This window comes from Bidens hawaiensis, unplaced genomic scaffold (genome assembly GCF_021521415.1).
Source record: "Bidens hawaiensis isolate Kalapana, Puna unplaced genomic scaffold, B.hawaiensis_p1.1 tig00022575_1, whole genome shotgun sequence".
Classification (NCBI taxonomy): Eukaryota; Viridiplantae; Streptophyta; class Magnoliopsida; order Asterales; family Asteraceae; genus Bidens; species Bidens hawaiensis.
The window spans coordinates 120,253-127,109 of record NW_027493523.1 but is presented as its reverse complement, the minus strand read 5'-3'; positions in this window follow the sequence as shown (position 1 = coordinate 127,109).

Here is a 6,857-nt window from a genome sequence, read left to right as displayed (position 1 = left end):
GTGTTTCTTCATTGGCGCCATCCGTTCATAAAAGCTAGAAGTAATTCTCAGTTTTTTCAAAACCTCCGAAAAGATGGTTAACGTTACTCCGGTCCCCAGGCCAGGGAGTAACCAAGAAACCCCGGTAATCACAACCCCAGCTACTGGGGGGAACACCGGCGAATACACACATTTTACGAACACTACCCCGGTTACCCAAGCCGGGGCAAGTGCAGTATATTTTACGAACACTACCCCGGTTACCCGAGCCGGGGCAAGTGCAGTAAACAATCATTCACTAGGATTCACCAATACCCAGTTGGAGAGACAACAGACGAGGCTCCCCCGCCAAACACTCGAACAAGTTAAAGCGTGGGCGGAAAAACGTCAAAGGGAATTCCAAGCTGAGTTGGATGAACGCTTACGTTCACTCCAACAGGCTGACGAATTCGGAAGCACTCGACAACAGCTCAACATGAGCAATGAGTGCGAGTACTTGGACGATGATTCGGAGGAATCCGACACCGACGTAAAACCTCGCCATAAGACGAAAGGGAAGCGTAAGGAAACGAACTTCCAACCAAGAAGGAATTTTGGAGAATATACATTAGTGACGGGTTTTCAGCCGATTAATTTTCATTTCATGTTAACTCATCACGTGATGATTTTGAAGTTTGATTATGTATGTATATTTGCAACAAAAGAAAAAAGGTCACAATGTGAGGGTGTGTTTTAAACGGATTGTGTCGTGTTATTTATGGTACCGAAATGATGAGTTTTTAACTAAAATGGTGTACTTAAAAAATATGTTATTTAAATGAAAGTGGTTGTGAGTTTTAATGTATTTATAGAGATAAATATAAAGGTTCGAATGAGAATGCTTAATAGCATATTATTTTACTAGATTTTATCCCCCGTTTTTTATATTTATTTTTTGCATTAAAAGGTTGTCTTGTCCTTGACCTAACCCTAACAATACATACCTTTCACTCACAACACAACACAACACAACAGACCTATCCATTCATCGATCCACTTTTCTTTCTGCTTCAATCTGGTGAATCGATCCACTTTCGTAACCTTGAATCGGGTGAAATCCATCCACTTTTCTGCTTCAAAGTGAAAACAGACATCAATCGGCTCTTGAATAAGGTTTGAAATTTTTTCATATACCTCGCAGGAATCGATTTATTGCTTTGTAACTCATCAATTTGTTACTTTGTTATGGTTTTAATGAACATTTGCTAGATTTGTTAAGATTGAAGGATCTGTTCTGGTTTATAGTTTGTGTGGACGTGATGAACTTTGATTGCTTCCTGGTCTACATCTATGGAGTATGGGAAATAGTTATGATGTATTTCCAAGCTTCAATTTTCGATCATCTCTTTCGTATAGGTATATTTCTGTTTGTTTTCATGATTATTCGTATCAAGTTTCTTTAGATCTGTGCTTTTATTTTTCTTAATGTGATTTCATATAGTAATAATTTGTTTTCTCGAATAGAATTAATATCTCACATATATCCTTTTAAAAGTTAAATTTTCAAATATAGCTTTTCAATGAATAAACGAAGAATAAAACTTATTATGATATTGTTCTCTTCGCTTATTCACTGAAATAGTGTTTTTAGTAACTGATTTTGCGCGGCTTAGTATTTATTATGTGTTTAGTATTTACTATGTGATGGGTCATGATATCTTTCTGAAGGTAGTATCTGAAGATTAGCACCATGAGTTGTATATTATCCATTAATTCCATTACTTTTATCAGGTTCAGTAGTTAATTAATTATATACATCCAATTAAATGATTGATCTTCATCTTTGTGTTTGATTTTGATTTGTATATCTTTGTGAATGTGATTGCTATTTGGCCATTGTTGTAGGTACGAGCGTTTTCAGATTAACCTAAACAATTTTATTATTAATCCTATATGATTATTGTGACTTATAAATGCTAAGTTCCAAGTGGTGTTGTAGAACCACCACAGACAGAAAAACGATATAAACATGCAATAAGAAAATAATAATGATAAAAGATGACACAAGAATTTATGATGTTTGGTCCCAGTCTCGGACCCACATCCCCGAATTGAAACTAGATTGTTTTATATATTCATGTGAAAAGAATACACTTACTCAACAAGGTATAAGCAAAGATAAACTATGGTTAACAACTTGATATGAGTCTTGGTTAATTTCGAGTCGATCTGACTTTTGCTCCTCTCTAGTAGGATCATTGTAATTTCACACCTAATATAAATCCTAGTTGCAGCACCGTGGACGTAGGTTACATTAATTGAACCATGTAAATCTATCGTGCTCGTTTATTGCTTTGTATTGAACGGCGTGGTTGTGTGCTTTGTACTTAACACAGTAGTGGCGCCTAATGAAAATTTTGTATCTTAGTGTAGATAGCCCATAAATCTAGAGAATATTCAGAAACAATGGAAGAAAACAATACAACTTTATTTATAGAACGGTTTGTTACTAAACTATTATGCTATTGTTTTATATGCTTATGTGGATGAGATTTACTAATTAGATAACATGCAGCAACAAAGAATACAAGAACACTATAAGACTTGATTTACGTTATTTGAGTGAGGGATACGCCATTGAGAAGCTGGAAATGGCCCTAGAATTTTGTAATGATAAATGTAAGTTTCTCATATACCAAGTTTCTTATATTTTGTATGATCTAAGGGTAGGGGTGTATATATAAAAAATATGTCTTGTTATATATACATAAAAATAAAGAATACGAATTTACGATTTTTTATTCATTTCGATTCGAAATTCGAATAAAAATCCACATATTTTTTTATTTTTTATATATACATAAATATATATGTATTTGGGGCTGTTGGGATAAATTCTAAATTAGATCCATACATCAAGCCCAAATCCTATTGGTATTTTTTTTAATGTTTTAAGTTTAGACATGGGATGTGGAGTGGATGTTATTAATATTTTATTTTAAACTTTTACCATGTCGTATTGCAATTTACTTTAAATTTATTTTTGGTGTTCCTGTGATTTTGGTAGTTTTTAATATTTAGGTGAATTCGGTTTGAAATCGAATTTTAAAACGAATACGAATTAAATTTTGAATTGGAGAAATAATACGAATCGAATAACCAAGTTTAGTTGGGTCGGTAGTCGGGTTTGGGTTAAAATCCTAGCTCTAAGCTGATCGCATTATTATTATTATTATTATTTCTTTTTGTGTTTATGGTATATAGGTGTAAGTGTAAAATGGTTAGTAGATATTGAAACAGGAATAGATGAAAAATAGATGAAAAAGAAGGTCCTAAAATTAGAATGGCGGTATGTAATTAACTAAGATATATGTATGTCTCATTGTCTTATAAATGTGTATCTTACGCTGTTACAATGATTGTTGTAGGTTGATGATTATTTAGAGAGGCATCACTATAAGAATCAGTTATCATTACCTTATCAGGTGATTCTCGAAGTGCGAAAATAGTGACGTCATGTTAGGTTTAATGATATATAGCCATTTTTGTATATTAAAGGGCATATACATTAACTATATTTTTGGGTAAAAGTAGTTTAGTTTCAAGATCGTATGTCAGAACATGCACCAAGCAGTTGGTTTCGCTAAAACACTAATTTTCAGACCTTAGAAACAACTGACTTTGCAGCTTAAGACATCATTGGCGGCACTGACGGAATTTCCGTCAAGTTTCTACGTGTTGCTTCCACAAAAATTGAAGATCTGCAACAGACAATGCGGAGGAAGAAGCAACCAGAACACTCCGAAGAAAATGGAGATTGAAAATGGGAGAGGGTTTTCACATGAGTGGGAATTCAAGATTGGCTTGGAGAGCTGTAAAATGTGTTTATAGAGCTGTAAGAGCATTCTCATCCAACCCCTCATATTACGTGAGGGGTGTTTTTATAATTTAGAGAGTGATTCAAGGTGTTGTGAGTGAAGAGTTTTTATATTTTAGAAAAAGTAGTGATTTTCTGTATATTTGAAAAGTTACTGTTCATCCCCTATAATTTTTTAATATATTTTGAAAGTGGTTGTGAGTGAAGGAAAGAGAAAAGATAATGATAAAAGGTATAAAAAGTATTATTTAATTGAAATGGATAGAGAAAATAAAGTAAGTTTTAGTGTAATTTTTGGTTTGGAGATAGGGGGTGGGATGAGAATGCTCTAAATGGTTTGAAATCATATAGGGTATAGATATAGATGATTTAGAGCATTCCTAATGGATTCTCCAAATTATGTGGGGTTCTTCATTTTTAAGAGATGGTTAAAATGGTTGTGAGAAAATGTTACTGTTTATGGTTAAATTTGGAGAAGCGTACTGTTCATTTCTATAATTTTTTAATGTTTTTGAAAGTGGTCGTGAGTGAATGAGCGAGAAAAGGTAATAATAAAAGTATAAAAAAGTATTATTGAATTGAAAATGAGAGAGAAAATAGTGTTTTTAGTGTAATTATAGAGATGGAGATGGAGATGGAGATGGAGAATTGAATGAGAATGCTCTTAGAGGGCCAATGTATTATTTCTTTTGCAAGTGGTAGTGAGTGGAGAAAGAAAAGATGATAAAGATTTAAAAAAATATTATTTGATTGAAAGCATTGGTGTGTTTTAGTGTATTTATAGAGATAAATATAGAGGTTCGGATGGGAATACTCTAAGGAGAAGCTCATATGTAAAACATTAGCTTTTGAACCCGTGTAGTACACGAGTGTTAAATGATAAAAATAAATAAGGTCTTATTTTAATTATCATTCTCAAATTACTTATGTGGGTATTAAAGTTGTGTAGTTGATCAAACCATAGGTATGAAAAATGATATTTAACTTAATAATAAATAAAGTCAACACTATGTTATAACCCAATTGACAAAATGGTTTTGACTCATGACCCATGGACAGCTAGAATGAATTAGATGAAAGATTAGGAAATAAAAGGAATGTAGGCTTAACACCTAAGCTTTAACATTTTCTTTTATTAGTATTGTAAGATACCTTTTTTATAAGACTATCACCAATACCTTTTTTTGGGTTTATGCGGGTTTTGCCGCCTTCCCCATGCAACGACTTTCACACTTATGTATGCGGTGAAGACCGTCATCAGTGTTGATAGTTCATAAAGTATAAATGTAAAATCATCAGCGTCGATGTTCTAAGGAGAATCATTTCCATTAGAAGTGGCTCTTGGCCTTTTCTTTACAAATTTGGAATTGATCTACATGCAAACTGTGTAAATGAGCTCCCTTCCTTGTTGTTGGGATGGGAGTGCCATCGAGCCGATACGCACCTGGTTCGGGATCTCGTTCTTTACGCAGCATGTAGTCTCCACATTGAAGCTGGAATTTTATTCGTGTTTTCCCCTGCTGGGGTTCTACACGCATCAGCCTGCTCAGCGTTCATTGCGCCACGAGGTGCGCGAGCGTCCCATCTCTGACAAATGCTTCGACCATGTCCTTTACGTCTATGCATTCTTCGGTGTTGTGGCCTTTTGTCCTGTGAAAGTCACAGTATTTGCTCCGATCAGCATTGTGACGATGTCGGATATTTGAGGCTTTGGCCATGGGAGCTCCTCAGTGGCGAATATCTCGGTGACGCTTTTGGTGAGCGGCGTCCATCTGGAGTTCTTGTTTGACTGTACGTTATCCCTTCCGCCTAACCGATGCTGCAAGCCGGATGAGGTGTCAAAGTTTACCCTTGACTGCCAAATGCCTAGCTTCCGCTTTTTGTTTAATCGGGCGGTAAGGACGTTGTCTTCTCTTGTTTTCTGGGTGTAGAGGTTTGTGCTCTGTGGGAGATCTCTACCCAGTTGCTTCTCCGTTTCCGCAAAGCGTTTAGCTGCTGTCATGATGGCATCCCATGTGGATGGCATGCCATCTTTACCCGTTAAGGTGCGGATGAGCTCTGGGTCGTTCGCGCCCTGAATAAAAGCAGCGCGAACAAGATCTTCGCTAATGTTACCCAGACTAAGCTTCTTCGAGTTGAAGCGAGTGATGAAGTCTAGCAAAGATTCATCTTCCTCTCGAATGCATTTGAGGATTGTCCATTGCTCCTCGGTATACTTTCTTTGCTGGCTGAAGTGTTGGCTAAACTTCTGTTGGAAGTCTGCCCAGTCGTAGATGTGGTTGACCGGTAGACGATCGAACCACGCTCTAGCAGCCCCAACAAGCGTCATTTGGAACATGTAACACCACGTAGGTTCCGTCCAACTACTGACGGTTGCCCCCGCTATGAATCTGTTCAAATGATCATCTGGGTCAGATATACCATCATATGTGCCTATGCTGGACATTTGTTTGGCACTTTTTGGGGCAATTGCTTCCGCAATGTCCCTTGCAAATTTGGACGTTCCCGCATTTGCAACGTTTGGTCTGAATGTTTTGGAGAAGTCACGTGGACTTCCACCTGTGTTTTTTGGTTTGAAGGCTTCTCCAAATTGCCTTCTCGGTTGGGAGTCCGTTTCCTTACGCTTCCCTTTTGCCCTATGGCGAGGGTTCGCGTCGGAGTCGGATTCCTCCGAGTCATCGTCCAAGTATTCTTCGAATTCGTCAGCCTGTTGGACGGAACGCAAGCGTTCGTCCAACTCAGCTTGGAATTCCTTCTGACGTGCCTCCGCCCATGCCTTAACTTCATCGAGTGTTTTGCGGGGGAGTCTTGTTCGTTTCTCTAACTGGGTATCGGTGAATCCCAGTGAGCGATTATTTACTGCACTTGCCCCAGCTTGGATAACTGGGGTAGTGTTCGTAAAATTTGCTTCACTTGCCCCGGCTTGGGTAACCGGGGTAGTGTTTGTAAAGACTGTGTAACCGGTATTCCCCCCCCCCCCCCCCCCGTAGCTGGGGTTGTGGTTACCGGAGTTTTTTTAACC